The following is a 22368-nucleotide window of genomic DNA, read 5'->3' on the forward strand; positions in this document are numbered from 1 at the left end:
ATACACTCTTGGCTGGGTAAGGAGCTGGCTGGAGGGCCGGGCACAGAGAGTGGTGGTGAATGGAGTCAAATCCAGCTGGCGACCGGTTGTGAGTGGTGTTCCCCAGGGGTCGGTGCTGGGGCCTGTCCTCTTCAATATCTTTATTGATGACCTCGATGAGGGCATCGAGTGCACCCTCAGTAAATTCGCAGATGACACCAAATTGGCTGGAAGTGTGGATCTGCCTGGGGGTAGCGAGGCCCTACAGAGGGATCTGGACAGGCTGGAGAGCTGGGCTGAAGCCAATAGGATGAGTTTCAACAAGGCCAAATGCCGGGTCCTGCACTTCGGCCACAACAACCCCAGGCGACGCTACAGGCTTGGGGCGGTGTGGCTGGAGGACTGTGTAGAGGAAATGGACCTGGGGGTATTGATTGATGCTCGGCTGAACATGAGCCAGCAGTGTGCCCAGGTGGCCAAGAGGGCCAATGGCATCCTGGCTTGCATCAGAAACAGCGTTGCAAGCAGGAGCAGAGAGGTGATTGTTCCCCTGTATTCAGCACTGGTGAGGCCGCACCTCGAGTACTGTGTCCAGTTTTGGGCCCCTCACTGCAAGAAAGATATTGAGGCCCTGGAACGTGTTCAAAGGAGGGCAACAAAGCTGGTGAGGGGTCTGGAACACAGGCCATATGAGGTGAGGCTGAAGGAGCTGGGAATGTTCAGCCTGGAGAAGAGGAGGCTCAGGGGGGACCTCATTGCTCTCTATAACTTCCTGAAGGGAGGTTGTAGTGAGCTGGGGGTCGGCCTCTTCTCTCTTATCATTAGTGATAGGACCAGGGGGAATGGCTTCAAGCTACGGCAGGGGAGATTCAGGCTGGACATTAGGAAGTATTACTTTTCAGAAAGGGTGGTCAGGCACTGGAATGGACTGCCCAGGGAGGTGGTGGAGTCACCGAGCCTGGGGCTGTTCAAGGAAAGGCTGGATGTTGTGTTGAGGGACATGGTTTAGTGGGAGCTATTGGGAATAGGTGAACGGTTGAACTGGATGATCTTTTAGGTCTTTTCCAACCTTGGTGATTCTATGATTCTATGATTCTATGAGTACAGGGGATGATCACCTCCCTGCTCCTGCTGGCCACACCATTGCTAATGCAGGCCAGGATGCCGTTGGCCCTCTTGGCCACCTGGGCACACTGTTGGCTCATGTTCAGCCGAGCATCAACCAACACCCCCAGGTCCCTTCCCTCTTCACAGTCATCCAGCCACTCTGCCCTAAACCTGTAGCACTGCATGGAGTTGTTGTGCCCAAAGTGCAGGACCCAACACTTGGCCTTGTTGAACCTCATCCCGTTCACCTCAGCCCAGTGATCTAACCTGTCTAAATCCCCCTGAAGGGCCGCCCTACCCTCAGGCAGATTGACACCACCTCTCAGCTTGGTGTCATCTGCAAGTTTACCGAGGGTGCACTCAATCCCCTCATCTAGGTCAACAATAAAGATATTAAGATGGGCCCCAGTACTGACCCCTGGGGGACACCACTTGAAACAGGTCGCCAGCTGGACTTAAATCCATTCACCATAACCCACTGGGCATGGCCCTCTAGCCAGTTCCTTACCCAAAGAAGTGTACACCTGTTGAGACCACGGACAGCCAGCTTCCCCAGAAGACACCTGTGAGAGACTGTGTCAAAGGCTGTGCTGAAGTCTAGGCAGACTACATCAACAACCCTTCCCTCATCTACCAGACTGGTCACCCAGTCATAGAAGGAGATGAGGTTGGTCAAGCACAACCTGCCTTTCACGAACCCATGCTGGCGGGGCCTGATCGATCCCCTGGACACCACGTACATGTCTTGTGATCTCATCCAAGATGATTTGCTCCATACTTTCCCTAGTACCGAGGTCAGGCTAACAGGCCTACAGTTCCCCTGATCCTCCTTATGGCCCTTCTTGAAGATGGGAGTCACAGCAAGCCTCCAATCCTCCGGGACCTCTCCAGTTAACCAGGAGCGCTGACAGATGGCTGAGAGGGGCTCAGCAATCACCCCCGCCAGATCCCTCAGCACCCAAGGGTGCAGCCCATCCGGTCCCATGGACTTGTGACAGTCCAGTTGGAAGAGGAGCTCACTGACTGTCTCCACCTGAATCGCTGGGGGTGGATTCTGAGTAGGGTCCCAGACTTCCAGATCAGGGCATAAAAAGCCCAGAGGAGACTGATCTGGCTATTAAAGGCAGATGTAAAGAAGGCATTGAGGACCTCAGCCTTCTCCTTGTCCTCAGTGGCCACATTCCCTGCTGCATCAAGTATAGGATGAAATGTTAACAGTATTGCGAAATGTTAACAGTACTGCAAAAAAACAGAAAAAGGAGGACTTGAATTCAGGAGAAATACATACTCAAATTCAAGGATTCCACAGAAATTTTAAAGCAATTTTATAAAAAGTGCTCCATTTATTACACAGTCCACCTGTGAGGCTTATTCTAGTTATTCTACATTAAAACAGGGAAACACATCATTCATAGCCCTCCATCCACATACTAAATAAAAATTAGACTATTGAATTTCTAATAGTATAGGAACTACTCCCAGAATTTACATAATGAAACACAAAACATCATTTCTTTATGCTAACCATATACACAGAACATTATTCACACACACATTTGATGCTAAGTGTACAAAGACAGCTGAAATGAACTAATGCTTCCACAGAGCTATTGTCACCAATAAACATCCAAAGGAGCAACATAAATCCAGCCTAATCATTCCAAAATAAGTATGAAATATTACTTTACCCACGGCAAAACAAGCAGCTTATTTTTAGGATTACTTTTCTACAAAATATAGAGCACGTACCTTAAAAAATATCCCCAAGTAACGATCCTTAGTATACTTCTTACATCAGCTGCTATTTCCTCTGATTTTCACTTTCAGAAATATACTTTCACTTTCAGTGAGCTCTCTGAAATAAAAAGAGATCATATAGTTTGGGTTTTATTTCAGCATTTTTAAAATATGTTGCAAAATTAGAACTAGATACATTGCTTTCCATTTTCAGTTTCTAATCACAGAAAATATTTAAAAAACAAAAAATATATAGTCGAGGAAAACAAAAAATTCAGAAGACTTCTTAAATGACTGCAAGAAGTCATGTGCTACCACTTTATGCCAGTTTTGAGAGATGAAGTATTTTTTCTACACACAAGTAACTAAAGCATATTTGTTAACTTTTCTTTTTGGAAAAACTCTTTTTCTATTGAAACAGAGTACTAAGGCTGGAAAATTAGACAAATTAACTTATTGCTGCACTCTACTCTTGATAAGAGCAGGGGCAAAAAAACACCAATAAGAAAAATGAAAGCACAGGAAACTAAAACTCAATGCCATTCTTCCCTGACAAAATTTGCAAGAAAAACTTAATAGGAACATTTTCACGAGAAAGTAATAAAACAAACAGCAACATGAGAAAATGATCAAACAAACACAGAAATTTCTAGCTACTGTAATATCCACAATAGCAAAAAGACAAACAGTTGAAAAGACTATAGCACTCAAATTTAAAGCTGCAACTCTGACCTGCAATCTTGGTGAAGCAAACAGCAACACAAGGCTGAATCTTTGAGGTTTTATATTAAATAAGTATATAAAAGGAATAAGAAAGATGGTTTGCATGTAGCTTGCAAGTGCAAGCTGTTCCGTATATTTTGACTCATCCTAAGCATCTGCACACAATCTCATATCTTTTTAAAATTACATCAGGAATCTTTTGTACATTATTTTTTAACTTTAAAACAAAGCATTAGTAATAGAACACATGTTTTAAATCTTACGAAAGGACAGAATGTGAACAAATATCATTCAAGCAGATATTATTTAGTATTCCTTTCTCGTTACTTAGTGACATTCTAGAAACAGTGCTGCCTAACATAAATACAAAACTTTCATTCTCCATGACCAAAAATAGGAAAGATTGTAAGTAATGCTTACATTCAATTGCTGCAAGGAAAACAACAGTCATGGGCTGTTGTTTGAAAGGAGGAAGAAATGCACTAAATGAGAGTCGCTGCAGCATTCACCATCTTTAATAGAAGTGAATACTTGCAAGAAGTTGCAAAGCACAAGATTTAAGAACATAAAATAGAGTCTCCACCAGCAATTACCAAGAGCAAAATACCAAGAGCAAAACATTAGAATACCTAAGCTGCTCCAAAAGTACTGCCTGCCACTTATTTCCCCTGAAACTACAACCAATACAAAGAACACAAGAACACTTTTTGACAGAGCAAATTCTCAGCTACAAAGCATTAATTTTCAACAAAGTAGCCACCATGAGCTGGGCATGTTCACCAGCAATGAACAAGAACCTGCATGCCATGCTTATGAAAGTCTGAAATAGAGGAGTCTGGTCACTGCTGAAATGCACCACCTACCACCTCACTGTGCTCACATCCACTATTTGACCTCCTTAAACATTCAGCAAGTGTTGATGATGAATGTCGATAGGTGCCATATTTTCTCCTTGGATGAATTCAGTGACACAACTTTGTTTCATACTCAATTCCGTGTCAGACACAATTTTGTCAGACTGCCCCTCTGCTACCATCTGTCATATGGTAAAAAAAAATATACACCAGAATATTGGTGGGAAGGTTCAACCTCTTCTTAGTGATATCACCCCTGACACCTTGGGCCAACATCATAAAATAGGAGGCATTACCTTCAAAACAGCTCTCATAAATTTGGCTTCTATTCTACCATCACAAATATAAGCCAATTAGAAATGACAGCATTCCACTAGACAGAAAAACTTTTCTTGCCTTTTTCTTGCTTCAGATAGAACATGAACATCCGAATGAAGGCAGTTGTCAAAAAAAAAAAAAAATCACATATGCTAAAATAATTCTTTCCAAAAATTCTATTTCTAAATAAAACAGACCACAGTTACTGAAACAGAGACAAGCTACATTTTCCATTCTCTGCACAGAGGTAAAATTCGCATCTTTTTTTAACGCGATATTATTCAGCATGTCAGAAAAGAGGTTTTTCTGCCTATTTCTACAAAAATAAAGTACGCTACCTTTTTTTTTTCCTTTTTGTAATTCTGGTTACTACTGACTTCATGTCTATGTGCTTGTTTACACCTACATGGAGGACATTTGTAGAATTTGAAATTGGTAGCAGAAAACCTCTCCAATACTTGTTTAAATGATAGAAGCATACGAACCACTACACGAAAAAAAAAAAAAAAAAAATTGTCAGTAAACTAATCATATAGCTGCCTATAAGACAGCGACAAAATACTATTACTATTTCTGGCCTCCTACACAGTAGAAACTAAAAGGTACAGACAGCTTGCTTCCTCAATGCAATAAACCACTGGACAATGAAGGTACAAAAGAGAGAATTAAAGGATGATAAGGTAGAGAAGAAAATCTAGATCAACTTTTGTTTTCTTCATTATGGCTGAGGAAGTCAAAGCAATTCACAAATCAGATCTTGGGGCATCCTGAAGTATCATAAGAACATTTAAAAATAACAAATTAATAGTAAGAATTCACAAGAAGCAGCTACTATTTAATAGAAGTGTTGCAGTACCAAGTATGAAATTGTTGAATTACTAATTCTACAAAAACCTAGGCTTAAAGTGACTACTGACCAGTAATGTAAAGAAGGATGGAGAGCAGAAAATAAACCCTTTTTTTATTTTCAGAACTTAACATGGAAAAGTACAAAGTCTGACTTTCATACTGGAGAAGGTGTTAAAATCATGCTAAAGAATCTGTAATCTGGAATATGGTGAGAAAAACACTAGATTGTAAACAGAAGTCATGCACTGCAATTCAAAGAGTTCTTTGGGAAATCAAGCAGCTGATAGACAAAAGTGCTAGACACGGCAGCAAAGAAAACATAACAGAAAAGTTTCAGCTGTATTATCTACTAGGAAATTGTTACAGAAGGGAAGCCCTTGTAATCAGGAATAAGGAATAGAGTTCCTCAGGGGAGGGAGGCAGAAGCATCATCAGAATCTGTGCCAGGCTACGTTCATCTATTTGGACTGGTCACCTAAATATCTACTATATCATATTATATCTGTGCTTAAGCTTGTAAACAGTACAAATATAAGTAATCAAAACTGATGCTACATGACAAACTCCTGCAGACAAACTCCTGAATATCGAGAAACAGGCAAGTAAAACAGCAGGTGAAGTAACGATCAGTAAATGCTGTGTAGCATTCTAGGTTGCTTAACATCACACAGGAGAATACTGTCTCTGAGCATAGACCTTCAAAAACATTTGTTCAGCGCTCTGAAGTGGTCAGGTTTGGAGATATCCAGTGTATCGGAGAATATATTCTCTGATATGAAGGGAAGAGAGAACATCAGAGAATATATTCTTAGATTGCTGGTGGGAACGGTGTTCCTCTCTCTCTATTCTGTCTTATGAAGAACATGATGTATAGGCAATATTGATCAGAGTATGGAACAGCTTCTGCACAAAGAAAGTAAAGAGAATTTTTTAGCTTGCAAAACAGGTAACAACGATATGTCAGATCAAAGTACAAAAAAAAGTGATAGCAAAAAGTGGCATGATATATCAGATGTCTGAATTGCTTCCCACAAGAATGTGGGAACACAAAATGAAACTTTAAAAAGATGCTCTTAAGTACTTCTTCACCAAGTAAATAATTGAATGAATTTAATTCCAAAAGATATTTTGAGACAAACAAGTTCAAAAATTATTACAAAAATTCATAAAACAAATCTTACACACAGAACGCCCACCTCAAGACATCTCCAAACTGCGCTGGCAGGAAAAACATGCCACACACACTAATATTCTACATCTGTGGCAACAGTCCTTTCTCAACAGCTAGTTCTGAGCTGGATGGACTTCACTCAGACAAACTTGTACACTGGGCTCTCCCCCGTAGGTAGATGAATATCACAATTTTCTTAAGCAGCTGTGATGCTATCAAAAAGAATAAAACCACTTTTAGACTCCTCTCTGATCAGAATTATAAAATATCTTTGGACATAAAAAGTTTTTGCTTACCTGAAGGTATTGTTTTCAAACATGCAAGTGATAGTAATAGATGTGATGGGATTAACTTAGTAACAATCACATAACACGACCTGAAGTCACCACCTAAATCTTTCCTTTATCACCAAAGAAAGACATTTACCCACAGCAGAAAGATTTCTGTCAAGTCTGTCTTCTCCAATTCAGCATTCCTCTGCTTCTAGCATGGGAAAAAGTTTCTCAATTACCAAATTTTATTTTCTTGTGACTTTAGAAAAAAGAGACTATCTCCTTTGCAACTTAAGCATGTAATTTTCTGCCTAACCAATTCTGATGATTTCAGTCTTTTATTTGAAATCATTTTCTAGACCACTGATGCTCTCTTAACTCCCTCAAATTTGATCCCCAAATCAGTTAGGCTCAAAGCCTAATAAGGAGCAGTGGTGGTGAGCTGCCAGTGCTGAGAAGAACAGAGGTTGCTTCATGTGACTTCCAAACCTTAGTGCTTTTGGTTTTTTCCCAACAGTAAAATCCTATTTTAATCTATGACCCACTGTATGCTACTATCCTGCTGACCTAATGACACAGGCTGCATTGCTCCAGAGGTATCACTTTCCCATTCTCCATCACACTTGCAGTCACTCCCAGCTCCATATAGTATGAAAACATCCTTAACATGCTCCATATTGGATCACAGAATGAAAGAATACTTTGGGTTGGAAGGAACTCACAAGAATCACTGATTCCAATTCCTTCCACACAAGTCCGCTCAAAATTCAAACCCTGTGTCTGAGAGCCAAACACCCCTTGAACTCCAGTATAGTCATGCTCACTGCCCTGGGGAGCCTGCTCCAAACCAACTGCCCTTTGGTGAAGAATCTTTCCCTAACACCCTCCCTACCTCTCCCCTGCACAGCTCCATGCCGTTCCTTCGGGCCCTGTTGCTGTCACACAAAGCAGAGCTCCTCTGCTCTGGACAGAACAGACCCAGAGATCTCAGCTGCTTCTCACACATCTTGGCCTCCAGCCACTTAATGACCATCTCAGACTCTTGTGAAAAACAGATAACAAGCAAGAGCTGGCACTGGGGAGTGAGCCACACGGTAGGTGCTCTTCAGGAGCAGCTGTTCAACCAACCCACATCCATCATGAGGAATATTCTACCCAACAGCCAGAGGCAAATAGCAAAGCAGATGATTGTCATGTTTTATTATTTTTGTTTCTGGTGTTCCACATTGTAACATCATACCGTGCATTGGGAGTTAAAGAGTTAATGCTCCAGTTCCATGGATTGATGATATTTTCGTGTACCTTTCTCAGAAGAGAAGAGCTATATCCTAGAAGACTTCACTGTTCTGTTTCCATTTTCCATCTGCAGGGAAAACTGCTCATGAGTCATGAGACTGCCTCTTCTTCCACAGCTCACCACTGTGGTTTTGCTCCCTACCTGTCTTGCCTCCAGCATAAGAGTAAGGCCTTTGGTTTTGGACACTATCTCTGACATTTTATTTGTTAGTTTCAATTCCAATTATATTGTATTATATTGTGTTTTCTCATTCCACTATCATATTTAGTAAATCAGTTGTCTCCTTTAGCTCACTGTTGCAGTTTTGTTTTCAGACCTATCTCAGGGAATGGGTCTGTAGGTCCTCCTGCCCCATTAGTCACACAATCAGGCTGAACTGGGCCAGAACCACTGATTATGACTGAAACTGAATTTCACCAGGCAGAAGAGTAAGCAGAGGTGAAGGCAGTTACAGCAATGTTCAGAAGAGCAGAGCGAGACTGCAACAATCATACTCTGCCACTGTGCCTCAAGGACTCATTGCAGCACTGCCAGTAACTCCGAAAGAGGCAATGCCATGTAGAAAACAACACACTGACCGCACAGCTCACTTACAAAAGGGACACACACCTAGTTTCTTATTACCTTCCACAGGATTACAAATAAAGGGTTTCCTCCCATCTTTTTCCAGGAATTAAACTTCCTTTAAATTAGGTTACAGACTGCAAGGGAAGCCAAAGAAAAGCACAGCCTGAATAGAAAGGACCTGAACAAAGAATTTCCTCTGAACTCTGTATTCAGCAGTGGTGCAACAATTATCTCCATGTTAGATGTTCACAGAAAATCTGATTGAACAGAATGAGGCTGGTAAAGACGATTCTATCTCAACACAAAATGTGATCAAATATATCCAATCCTCTTAAATGTTCGAGCTCTCTGCAGAGCCTTTCTCTTTACAGCTATGTTTCTATAGTCTTCCTTTGATCATGGCTACTCTGCTTTTTTATTCAAAGTTGGAATGGGGGGATCCATAGCTTATGAGGAACAATTCCAACCACTCTTATTTTGATCTGTTTCGGAGTGGAAAGTCAAAATCCTGAATTAAAGCTGTAGCTGTTCCATCTTTTAACTGTAGTGATCCAAACTAAGGACATGACTCTCTCAGCTCCTTCTGTATGTGTATGCATGCATTCATATATACCCACATATGTTATGATATACCCTGCATATTCAAAAATTAATGTAATTCAAGCAGGAATGAAACTATGGACCAACACCACAACAAATTTCTCACATGAACATACTAATGTCATTAACAATAGCGTTCCCTGGTAAGGTCTGATAAACAGCAAAGAAATACTAGCCTAAAAAGGTCTAATTCTATTATTTGCTTTTTGTTATTATAGTCATCATCTTATGTGGCTGGTAGGTTTTCCGAAGAAGTATAAACAGCTCTCCTATTCTAACGTTACAAAGGTTCTATCTCCTAAAGGAGAGAGCTGTTACAAAGAAGTTTGCAATGCTAAAATTACAAAAAAGTTGGCCCCAAACAGACACCAAAAAAAAAAAAAAAAAAAAAGCAAAAAACAAACACTGAGATCAGTGGCTCATGCTGATATTTAAGTACATTTAAAAAAATTCTAAACAAGCAGGAACAACAAAAGACAAGTCAAATGTGATATTCGCAAGAGGAGTGGTCTTGAATGAATAGTGAAAATGGAAATAACTGCAATTAAAAGAGCAGGAAAAATCAATGCTGAAATTCAGCATTTCTGTGATAAACTTGTTTACTAATTATTTGTTCTATACACAATTACATATTCCTTCACTAATTTCCTTTATTCTATTAGACATCATCTTCACTTGGTTAGGAGGAAGTTGAAGCTACTGTTTCTTTATTCACTTGCTCAAAATCAGAGAATCATACTTAACTTGGAGAAGACCCTAATCATCATCAGGCTTGCTGGTTACCAAGCTGAGCTACTGAGTCCCACCACTAAAACATGTTCCTTAGTGCTGCATCACAAATCGCTCAAATACCTTGAATAAGGACAGCACCATTTCCTTCAACAGCCCCTTTCAATACTAAACCAACCTCTCCACAAAGAAATTCTTCCTAGTATCCAATCTAAACCTCTTTCTCATTTCTTATCACCCATCACTGCAGAAAAAGACCAACAGAATAGGACCTGGGAGTTCTGGTGGACTGCATGTTAGCCATGAGCCAGCAGTGTGCTTGTAGCCAAGAAGACCAATGGTATCCTGGAGTGTATTAAAAAGAGTGTGGCCAGCAGGTTGAGGGAAGTGATTGATCCTCCTCCTCTACACTGTCCTGTTTTGGGCTTCCCAGTTCAAGAAAGATAGAGATCTCCTAGAAGGAGTCCAGCAGAGGGCCACAATGATGATAAAGGGCCTGAAGCCTCTTTCATATGAGGAAAGGCTGAGTAAGTGGAGTCTGTTCAGCCTAGGGAAGACTGAAGGAAGACCTGATTAATGCTTATAAATACCTAAAGCAGGCATGTCCAACCCGTGGCCTGCAGACTGCATGCGGCCCGGCATGGCTAACAACACAGTGCACCCCCAAGGTGGCTGTTCTTCCCAGTGGAACCACCCTGGGCACCTGCCCATTGTTTAGCAACAATCAAATCAAATCATCAGTGTACTATTAACTCTCTGTCAACTGAAACCAGGGCATGAGGAGGCCAGCACTGACACAAAGAAAGGTAAAAAAAAATTGTATGCATCTTGATACGTTGGCTTAACTCATCGCTCTGAACAGTGAAAAATATGCCGTTGTGATTTCTGTTTTGATAAAGGAATTTGAAAACGAAATCACAGAACCCTTATAGTACAACCCCACTGCAGTCAACAGGAACATCCACAGCTATATCAGGTTGCTCGGGGTCCCCCACTGGCCCCACCCTCAACGTCCCCAGGGACAGACCTTCCACCACATCTCAGGCAAACCTGTTTGAGTGTCTCATCACCTTCACTATGAAACACTTTTTCCATATATCCAGTCTAAATCTACATTCTTTTGGTTTGAAACCATTTTCCCATTCCTGTCACAACCGACACTGCTAAAGAGTCTGTCCCCTTCTTTCTTACAGCCCATCTCTGATACTGAAAGGCCGCTTTCATGTCTCTCTGTAGCCTTCTCCAGGCATAATAGCCGCAGCTCTCTCAGTGTACTCTTGTAGATGTGTTCCATCCCTTGGATCATTTTTGTGGCCCTCCTCTGGACATGGTCCAAAAAGTCCACATCTCTCTAGGCACACAGCTGCCTCATGTCCAACTTCCTGTCCACTAGTACCGCCAAGCAGTACATTTACCACACAGCTGTGTTCAATCTTTTAATTCCCAAGCTTGTATTGGTAGCAGTGGAGGTTGCCGTGATCCATACCCAAGATGTTGCACTTGGTTTTGTTGAACTTCATGAGGTTCTCCTGGACCAACTGGAGCCTGAATAGGACTCTCTAGACTTAAAAATTATCAATATATAATTGTGTGTACTTTGTGAGGGCTGCTCCAAAAGCAATGCCTTGTATTTTATTATGTTGACTCCTAACATCAGAAGAGGACATTGATGGTATAACAACAGAGGCAGAACCTTCCCAACAATGTTCCATGACATCTGGTTGCTGTGTTACAGATAGCAGCAGAGGGGCAGCCTGACAAAACTGAGTCAGTGTGGAAGTGCATACGAAGCAAAGACTGGTCACAGAATTTCACCATGCAGAAAAAACTGCATCTACTGACATTCATTGATGCTTGCTGAACATTCATGGAGACCAAATAGTGGATGTCAGCACAGTGATGTGGTGGATGGTGTGTTTCAGTCTTGATGACAGTAAGTCACCGCCTCTGGTTGAGATTTTTATGAGGGCAGTAAGCAAGCTTTTACTCATCACTGATGAAAATGCATAGTTAATGGTAGTGACTAAGTCGGAAATTAGTGTTTTGTAGTTGAGATGTGCTCTATCAAACAGTGTTACTATGCTCTTTGTATCAGTTGTAGTTACCATAGAAACAAATAGGAGGCTTTACTTTTGGAACAACCTACCTGTATGCGGCTCAAGACAATTTCTGTTCATTACATGCAGCCCAGGCAAGGCAATAGTTGATGCTCATGATGTAAAGGGAGGTGGAAAGCAAACTGATGAGGCCTGGCTCTTCTTGCTGGTGTAAAGCAGTAAGATAAGGAGTAATGGCCTAACCTCGGAACCTCGGACACAGAAAGTTCCGTATAAACACACAGAAGAATTTCTTTACGTTAAGGATGGCAGAACACTGGAACAGATTCCCCAGAGAAGTTGTGGAGACACCTTCTATGGAGATATTTAAGATCTGTATGAATATCTACCTATGCAATCTATTATACAGCAGCTACTTTAGCAGGGGTGTTAGACTCGATGATACTGCGATATTCCTTCAAATCTCTGCAGTTCTGTGTGTGATTCTCTGAATAATATCCTCTGTGCTCAATCTCCTATCAGGCAGTTGTACAGAGCTATAAGGTCTCCCTCAGCCTCCTCTTCTCTAACCAAACAACTTCAGTCCCCTCATAACTCTTGTTTTCTAATTCCTTCACCATCTTTGGTGCTCTCCTGGCACACAGTCAAGCAACTCAATGCTCTTCTTCTGGAGAGGGGTCCAAAACTGAACAAAGCACACAAGGTGCAGTCTCACCAGTGCCACACAGAGGAACAGTATGACACTGGCATTTTTGGCCAGCTGGGCACACTGCTGGCTCATTGATGTTCAGCTGGCTGACAACCAGCACCCTCTACCCCACTTTCTGACAGCCAACTTTCAAGCCACCCTACCCAAGCCTACACTACTGCACAGGGCTACTATGATCCAACTGTATTATTTTCTCCCTATGGCCCAACATCAAACAGAATTTATCCCAGAAGCCAAAACAATTAGACCAAAGACTCACCAATGGTTTGTAATATATGACACACAGGTCTCTGTAAGAGAAAAATAGTATAGTTCCAAGTACTTATCATTCAATGAAAAGAAATTCAGAAAGCAATACGGTGGTGGCTGCCTCTTTCCACCTTCATTAAGCTAACTACATCCTTCTGGTTTATATAACACTTTTTAGTTAATTCATAGTTCATTCAATTTTCCTGAGATCACTTATTTCCTTGGCACTGTACCACATTAAATGTAGATCATTCTCATGGTTCTTTACACGGGAAACTAGCCCATAAGAAACACAAGTCCAAGAACAGAATCCCTTCCTCATAGCTCATTTGCCAGACCCTTACACTGTAGGATATAAATCATATAATGTAATTTGATAAAAGGCACTGTCTGAAATTTTTATTTGCTGTAACTCATCTGGATGACTTTTCCTTTGCATGCTCCACGTCCTGAAAAATGCTTACTATGGTAACTCCTTCTTTTAGATGAGATAAAGTGATTCTCACTATAAGGGCAGTCACTCAAAAGACAGATGACTGAACCAGACGTTTGCAACTTCTCAAATATTGTTCTTGCGGTGCAAATTCACATACATAACAATTTTAATACAAACACCTTATGAAAATATAACTCTTCAAGAAACATGAAAAAAGCTATCCTATTTCAGGTTCAGTCAGTTTTGCTCAGATATCATCCCTAGTTATAAAGAACACTGCTGAGATGCATTACCTCATCTGAAAATGTATAAATCGACTAAGCTTTAATTATGTTTACTTATATTATAACATACTGGGTGTCAGAGCAAACTGTGACAAGATGTGGACACTAACCTCCAATGTCTCTGGAAAAAATAATGCTCAAGTGCACAAGAACAATAAAAGGCATGCATAAATGCCTGATGTAGAAGCGTGTTTGCATACATAAGACTCAGTGTAAATGAAGTTATTACAACAGCAGCCTGTTTTTTGTTTGTTTGTTTTTTTACAGTAGTATTTCATTTTGAGTATCAAAAGTATTCCTTCCAGAGAGGATACCAGCTAATTATTTTAATCATGAAATAAATGCTCTTCAGAACACAGAACCACTGATGGTGATTCTTCAGAAAAAAAATAAATAAATAAAAGATGATAGAAACATTTGTATTTTATGCAATAATTATTTAAATCCCTGTGTGAATTCTTGCCTTACTATTCTCTGGGATACTTTACAGGAATTTCACTAACTGCATCTTTATATCTGAAATCCCAATTTAATCTAAGAAAAAAAACATGCAGTAAGACATGAGCCATCCTGCTGCAATAACTGGTAACAACCATCTGTTTTCATATCTAAATCTGTAATGTCTTTATGGACCACACTGCAGACACAATCCAGATAGACTGATGAGGTTCTTATTTTTAACCTGTAGAGGAAGACAAGGACTGAATAAAACCAAGATTTCTGACCAGAGTTAAGCACGTAATTCTCCTCTCCAATTTAAAAAAAAAAAAAAATTTTTGAACACATTACATATTTTCAGATGTTAAATAAGCTTCTTAATCAGATTTACTTTACACATTTACTGATGAGAAATTTGCCACTCCAGTTTCAACATTCACCTAATGCAAGAGGCAGAAATGGTCACCGAAAGACCTTCCTGAAACTTTCTTACACACCTTATAATTCTCTACAGTTTCTCAATTGCACATTTCATAGAATCATAGAATGGCTTGGATTGGAAGGGATCCTTAAAATCTTCTAGTTCCAATCCCCCTGCTATAGGCAGGGATGCCCCCTTCACGTACTGGAAAGCTGCTTTAAGGTCTTCTTGGAGCCTTTTTCAGGCGGAAGAGCCCCAGGTCACAGCATGTCCTTGTAGGGGAGGTACTCCAGACTTTGATCATCTCTGTCCTCCTCTGAACCTGCTCCATTTGCTCCATATCCTTCTTGTGTTGGGGGCTCCAGAACTGGATGCAGTATTCCAGGTTGGGGTCTTACAACATTAGAGTAAAGGGGCAGAATCACCTCCCTCAACCTACTCTTCACTCTTCTCTTGATGCAACCCAGAAAATGGCTGACTTTCTGGGCTGCAAGTGCACACTGCAGGCTCACGTTGAATTTCATTAACTGACCATCCCAAATCTTCTCCTTTGGGCTTCTCTCAAGCCATTCTCCACCCAACTTGTATCTGTTCTTGGGATTGCCGCAACCCAAATGCCAGACCTTGCACTTTGCTTTGTTGAACTTCATGAGGTTGGCACAGGCCCACCTCTCAAACCTGTCCAGGTCCCTCTGGATAGCATCCCATTCCTCTAGAGTCAACTACACCACTCAGCCTGGTGTTGTCTGCAAACCTGTTGAGAGTGCACTCAATCCCACCGTCCACATTGCCTACAAAGGTGTTAAGTAACACCAGACCCAACAGCGATCCCTGAGAAAATCCACTTGTCACTGGTCTCCTCTTGGGCACTGCACAACTGATCAGAACTCTCTGAGTACAACCATCCAGCCAACCCTTTATCCAGGGAGTTGTCTATCCATCAAATCCATTTTTCTCCAACTTTCAACTGCTAACATTTTCGTGCATTTTCAAATTAAGCATTTCCTTTCATCTGCTCAGCTACCACATCTTTTTAATTGAACTGGTGAACAAACATATACCATAGAAATGATGGAAAGGCAACTCTCCTTCTCTCCTTCAGAGAAAGCACACCACTCATAGTGATTGTTTTTTTCTTTTTTTTTTTTTTTTGTGTGTGTGTGTGTGTGTGCACGTGTGTTTTAACATATGACAAACTCACACCAACAAAAAGCAGGTGTGTGTTCCGCTTTCATGCTTTTTAGCTTTTTGTTAGTGGAAAAGCACTCCAAAGCTGAATGATTTTCACTGGAATTGTCTACAAAAGCACTTGTCATAACAGTTTGCTGAAGGGATAGGACAATTTTATTTTTTTTACATACCTTTATTCAGTATTTCATAGAATTGTCCACGTTTTCACATTTTTTAAATTTAATCACCTGATTTAAAATGCACCCCTTCTCTGGAACAAGTTTCATGAGGACACTGTCTTACATTAATGAACATTTCCAAGCAGAAACCACTGCTTTGGAGTCAGATATTCCCTGAAGGGGAAAAAATAAAAGAAAAAATATATATATTCAAAGACTGTATCATAACAGATCTGGTGGCAATATACTACACTAACTTCATTATAAAAAAAAAAAGAAAAAAAACTGCATAAAATTGCATAGCAAATAAGAGAGGCTTTAAGTATTCAAAAACTAAGCAGATTTATACCAAGACTGTATTCTTAATTGTTCATACGGTCACCAAAGTTAAACTTATTTTCTCTACACTAGCTGTAATATTACTGACACATTACTTGTCTGAGCATTAAACACCAAATATTCAATACACTTACTCCTGCCTTTATTAAATACTCAGAAAACAATACTCATAGTCCTCCAGTCTGTTTTTTTCAGAGAAAAAACAACTTACTATTGCAGTACAAACTGCAAACCATGTAAATATGATAACTGTGAATTTCAATACACTGTAAAAGTATGGAATCAGATTTTCCAGTCTTTCTAAAGCAAAAAGTCATGCATAAAAAGAGCTGAAGAAAAGTAGCAGAGCTGACAAATCAAGTTGTGAAATTAAAAGATTCAGAAATTGAGGATGAAACTCTAAATGCCACCCTCCTTGGAACATGTATTATGTGATCATGTAATTACAAACCCCAATAAATGCCCGACTCATTTATTAGAGGATGGAGAGCTCTGGGGATGATTCAGCGTTCTGTCAGAGGGGTTCATCTCCACAGTGCCATCATGCTCACTGCTGTAATTTTGTGTCTCTCAGTTTCTAAATGAGCAGTTTCAAGGAACAAATAATTTGTGATTAACACACATTAATATTACTCTGGATTCCATTTCTTCTTCTGTTGAAGAGCTCTCGCATAACAGTAAACAATTCACAAACTTTTCACGGGTTGCCTCTATTTAAGAGATAATTGATTTTTCATTAGGCCTTAATTACGGTAATTTATTTTAACACTAAGTATTAATTTCTTCATGCCTCAGCTTCGTCAAAATAAATAGCTTCCAAAAACATAATATGAAATAAAGGCTGGAGGCACTGTGACTTTATGATGAAAATTACAAAAGACCTTGTGAAAGGATGGTCTTCAAAACAAAATCTGAACACCATGTAGAAAAATGCCTAACAATAAAAACAATTAAGTAGTTATTCATTACTTATTTTCATTATTGGCGCTTAATGAGACTGTAGTTCCAAATGGATTACATTATCATGGAAGCAGTATTGTAAAGCATATCCTAAATGACACTTTTCCTGTAACGGTAGAAAGCTTCATGACACATGTGAGAGTGTCAGTACAGAACTATGTGACAGGAATGTCTCAAAGCACACAAGCACTGCTATTACACCACATTCAGCCAAACAAGAAACTAAGTGCAAGTTCTGGTCCAAGTAGTACCTCTGCCCTCAGCAGAAAAGCGCAATGACATCAGAAAGCCTAACAAAATATCTCTGCTGCTCAAGAAGCAAGCTCACAACACAGACATGACTAAGCATCCAGAACTACGTCCTTTCAAGCTGATTAATACATTTTGGAGGTGAGGAGCCCTGACAAACTAGTACCCCTGGCAAGAGAACAGTCACCAAGCCACAGAACAGCAATGAACATGAGGAGCTGTCTCTGTGCTCGGCTGTGTCAACTATAGGTGCGCAGTGAGCCAGTTAGTAACAAGCTCAGATGTGGGAAAGTAAGTTGGAAAGTGAAGTTAAACCATGTGGCACTTTCATGTAGTGCAGAATGGCAGTAATGTAAAGGAAACTGCAACTGTAGATGAAACAGTGATCTGAGAATTAAAGTAGAAGATGAAGTACAATTCAATCACTCAGATTAATAACCACACTGAGCAGAAACTTACCAGGAACTTATCATCACAGAAATACCCAGCACTGAGAAAATCTAAACTGCTTCAGATTCACGACACTTGAAACAAACCTAATTCTGCACTTGAAATTGTTAAAATAATTTTAAAAAATTACAGTCGTACCCTGAAATGTGATTTCATGATATGAGATGATGGCAATCCAAACTCCTTGTCACAAGAAGTTGTCCTTAAAGAAAAAACAAGTAATTACAGATACACACTGCATATTAAGCACTTACAAGACTTGCCTTGCACTGCACACTGTACACCACCACGCATGTGTCTCTTAAAAATAAAGGTAACCATCCTTTCTTAAAATCCAAAAACAAAGTCATGGATTCCAATAATTTGTTATTAATAATTCTCAAAAGAAATCTTCTCTAAGGCACTGTGGTCACCTAATGCATATTTACACACACAGTACTTTAAATGCTTTTACTCCCTAATTAAATGCCAAATACTCAACCATTCCAAGCCTCCCTCTCCTGTATAACAATCCTCTCTGCTCAAGTTTTCTAAATCTATGTTTATAAGGCAAATACATGAAAAATGTAACTCAGCGGTACTACAGGGCAGCCTCCTTTATCTCCAGATAAGAGGGCGTACACAGTTTAGTTTCTGCAGAAGTGAATTTCAGCTCTCCTCTTGCCGCTCCTCCTCCCTCCTCTCAGCCAAAGACTCCCCCTTCCTCTTCCAGACCCACTTCCCACACACTGAAGAAAATCCTCCTCCCTGCGAAGCGGTGACCTCATGCAGTTCACCCACCTCCTTGTAAGGCATAGCGCCGGCCAGCTGCCAGCCCATGGGCCAACAGGACGGCCCACCTCCCCTTGCAGCAGGCAGGAAGTGGGGTCTGTGCGCAAGCACAGCACAGGCCACGGGAAGCCTGCCTGGGGCTGGAGCCTAGAACCAGCCTGCCTGTTGTCAGCAAACCCTCCTGCATGCTTTGTGAAGCACTAACCCAGGCACAGAATGCCTTCAGCAAGAGAAATAAAATTTGTAGTTCCTGCTGACAGTGCAGCACACAGTCACATGCTCTCGCTTCCCTGTGTTCAGTCTCCTCCTTATAGTGAAGCATGTTAACTTGTCCCCCTCTGAAGGAAGGTCCACTTTTCCTTCACATCACTCTACCTTAGAATCCTTGCACCCCCTACCCCAGCCTGTGCTCACAGTCAAATGACAGAGAGATTTCAGATGCGCTTAACACAGCAGTCCGAACACCAACTGAAGGAGAATGCTCCTGAGAGATTTAGTAATGAATGAAGTTACACTTGTGGGAAAGCAAGGAGGCTCAGGCTGCCCTGAGAAGCTGTGAATGTCCCATCCCTGGAGCTGTTCAAGGTCAGGTTCGATAGCACCTGATTGAGAGGGTATCAATACTGCCTGCATCACAGAGGTTGAAATTAGACAATCCTTGAGGTCCCTTCCAATCCAAATCATTCTATGATTCTGAGGATCTTGGTGATAATTAAATCATAAAATCATAGAATCATTAAGGTGAGAAAACACCTGTATGACTATCTAGTCCAACTGTCAACTCATGCCCTTCAGCATCACACGCATCTGTTTCCTGAACACCCCCAGAGACAGCCACTCCACCACCACCCTGATCCAAATGCACTACTGCTCATTTCTGAGAGATTTTTCTAATATCCAATCTGAATCTCTCCTGATGCAATGTAAGGCCTTATAAGCTTTTGGTCAGCCAGAAAGGAACTTTGCACAGGCTTCTTATATATCTTTCCCTTATTCTTATTTTCTTTCCCTTATTCTCCTTATTTCTTATATATTTCCCTTCTAAGAAGTACCCCCAAAGCTCAGCTCCTCTGGGGATAACACTGCACGATTGGACATCCATGGTTGCAGCACCACTGACAGTGTGCCATAATAGATGAAAATTGAACTAGTTAAAGGAGGAAACAGGTACCATAACTCATCCTATAATATGTGTATATCAGTAGCAATTTGTTTTGACTGCAGAAAGACAGCAAGGGAAGTATGAACTTCCCACCTCCTGGCACCTTCCAAGGACTCGCACACACAGCTCACCACGTCAGTGATCTCTGTAGGAAAACACACCTTTGCCATGTGTGACCTTGTAATAATACCCATTAAGTTCTTTTGATCTTGAAAATCAAGAGTTTCAGATGTGGCCCGTATTGCAACTAGTTCAAAGATGCTGAAAAAAAGATAAGGCAGAGCATCAGAGTTACTCTGAGGAAGTTTGTTAAAGAGCGTGGGAAAGTTATGTCACATCATTGGGAGGTTCCACTTCCTTTTTCTCCTGTTAGGAGAACAGAAAACAGGTTGTTGAAAAGAGCAACAAACCCAGATGTCCACACTGGTGACTACGTTCACCGGAAAAGAAGCATTCCTGCACGGAAAAGAACAGGTAATGCCATCCTGTGTGCTTCATCTTCATGCACCAAACCCGTAAGCCTGTCGTGCCCCCCAAGACGCCAAGCCCAGGATCTGAAATGCCGCATCTGCCCGGACCGGATTCTGAGAACATCACACACACACTGCGGCCTCAAGAAGCGCCTGCAGCGCTCTCGAAACCGAACCTGCAAGGAGTACAGAAGTCTCCAACCCTCAAGGCACTGCTGAAGGGAAGCAAGGAGCGGCGGGACGGACTGCGGTGTTCGTGAGGGGGGCACACGGCAGAGCGGCAGCCGCTGACCCTCGGCTAGCGACAGTGCCGCCGCCGGGCGCTGTCCTCTTCCTGTCCGCTCCGCCGAGCTCGGACCCCCGGCCTCGGCAGCAGTCCCTAGGGCGGGGGCGGGGATGGCGCCCGCCGCGCCTCCTGCCTCACGGGGCGGAGCCGCCGCCGCCGCCGTGCGGGTTGGAACCGGAGCCGCCGCCCCGCGCCGGGCCGTGGGAGGCGGCTGGATACCGCCACTGCCCCTTCGGAGGGAAGCGCAAGTGGCGTCCGCCCCGCCTCGCCCGCAGGTGAAGCCCCGCGCCTGGCCGGGCTGGGCCTGGCCTACCCGTTCCCCGACCCCCCGCCTCGCGGCACGGCCGGGCCAGACCGGACGTGAGGAGGGCAGCAGCCCCCCGAGGGCCCGGCGCTGGTGGCGGGGCGCGGGCACCAGCGGCGGCGGCGAGCACGGCACCCACCTACCTGACAAGCCGAGCCCCTCCGCCACGGCGGGCGTCACAGCCCCTCTAGTACCACGTGACAGACGGCGGCGAATCAGCTCTCGGCTGTCTTCTTCCTCTCAGCCACTCCTGGCGTTCTCCTCCCCCAGCTGACGCTCAGTGGCTACCGGCCAATCAGCGAGGGAACACGCGCCACAGCTGCCGCCCCTTGGCTCACCAGGGCGACTCGATTGGCGGAAGGCGGGGAGGGGCGGGGCTAGAGTGGTGTAGAGGGCGGTAGGGCGGTGGGTGGGTTTCCCCCAAGGCGCAGCTGGGCTGTGCTCCGGGCGCGGCCTTGGTGTGAGCTGGTTTGCCCCGGTAGCGGGTGAGGTTCAGTGGAAACGGTCCTGAATGTCCTAGGGAGCAAGGCATCTTTGAGAAGTGCCTGCTAAGATAAGTAGTGTAAATAAAGAGATAAATCATACAACAACGCTGAAAAATAGTTCCACAGGTTATAGCTCCACAGGTTATTGTTGGGTTGGGTTTTTACTAAACGTGTTTTAATGCTACTTTTAACCTTCATAATCAATTCTGGCAGTTAAGAGCAATCTCAGAAAATAAGCGTATGTCTTCTTGGGAGCATCGCACATTCGTAATGCCTGTATTGCCACATAGAAAACCCAGCTGAGAGTGAGGTAGGTGGCTCGATTCAGGCGTTAGTAGCTGGAGCAGAATGTTTGCATAATTACAACACTGAGCTGCAAGTACAGTGGGTTTCAAGCCTTTAGACAGTTGGTGGTTTTTTGAACAGTAAATCATAAGTAAGAATGCAATGAGAATATGGCAAATTGTGAGGAGATATCTGACCAGGCAGCAGGCAACACCAAGAGAAAACAAAACAGAGTTATGTGCTGTGGTGTTACTGTGACACTAAGAGATTTGGGAAAACTTTATGAACAGTGAAGTTTTCAATCTTGTTTGTTTTGACATCACTGACCTGGAAAACAGGACATGGGCAGAGCAACCACATTCCAAACCAAGGCTTCCTGAGCTAGAATTTGTTTTTAGGCCAGCGTGTATAAAAAAACACGGTGGTTTAAGATGTGTTTTACCTGCAGGTACTTTACAACC

The 22368-nt window shown here is 42.3% G+C and overlaps 1 protein-coding gene across 6 annotated transcripts in view; it reads right to left on the bottom strand.

Annotated features, from left to right (window-relative positions):
- Positions 1-21383, bottom strand: part of FER (FER tyrosine kinase) — a 165385-nt gene extending 144002 nt beyond the window's left edge. For 5 of the 6 annotated variants that reach the window (XR_008210530.1, XM_052700998.1, XM_052701002.1 and 2 more), the window contains exons 1-2: positions 21281-21383; positions 2836-2941 (exon numbers count right to left, since the gene is read on the bottom strand). The gene's annotated coding sequence lies outside the window, so the exon portion shown is untranslated. Of the gene's footprint in view, positions 1-2835; positions 2942-18282; positions 18347-21280 lie in introns of all 6 variants that reach the window. The other variant, XM_052701000.1, reaches the window with a different exon arrangement.
- Positions 21384-22368: the final 985 nt, after the last annotated feature.

Source organism: Tympanuchus pallidicinctus, unplaced genomic scaffold (assembly GCF_026119805.1).
Source record: "Tympanuchus pallidicinctus isolate F22 unplaced genomic scaffold, pur_lepc_1.0 scaffold4, whole genome shotgun sequence".
Taxonomy (NCBI): Eukaryota; Metazoa; Chordata; class Aves; order Galliformes; family Phasianidae; genus Tympanuchus; species Tympanuchus pallidicinctus.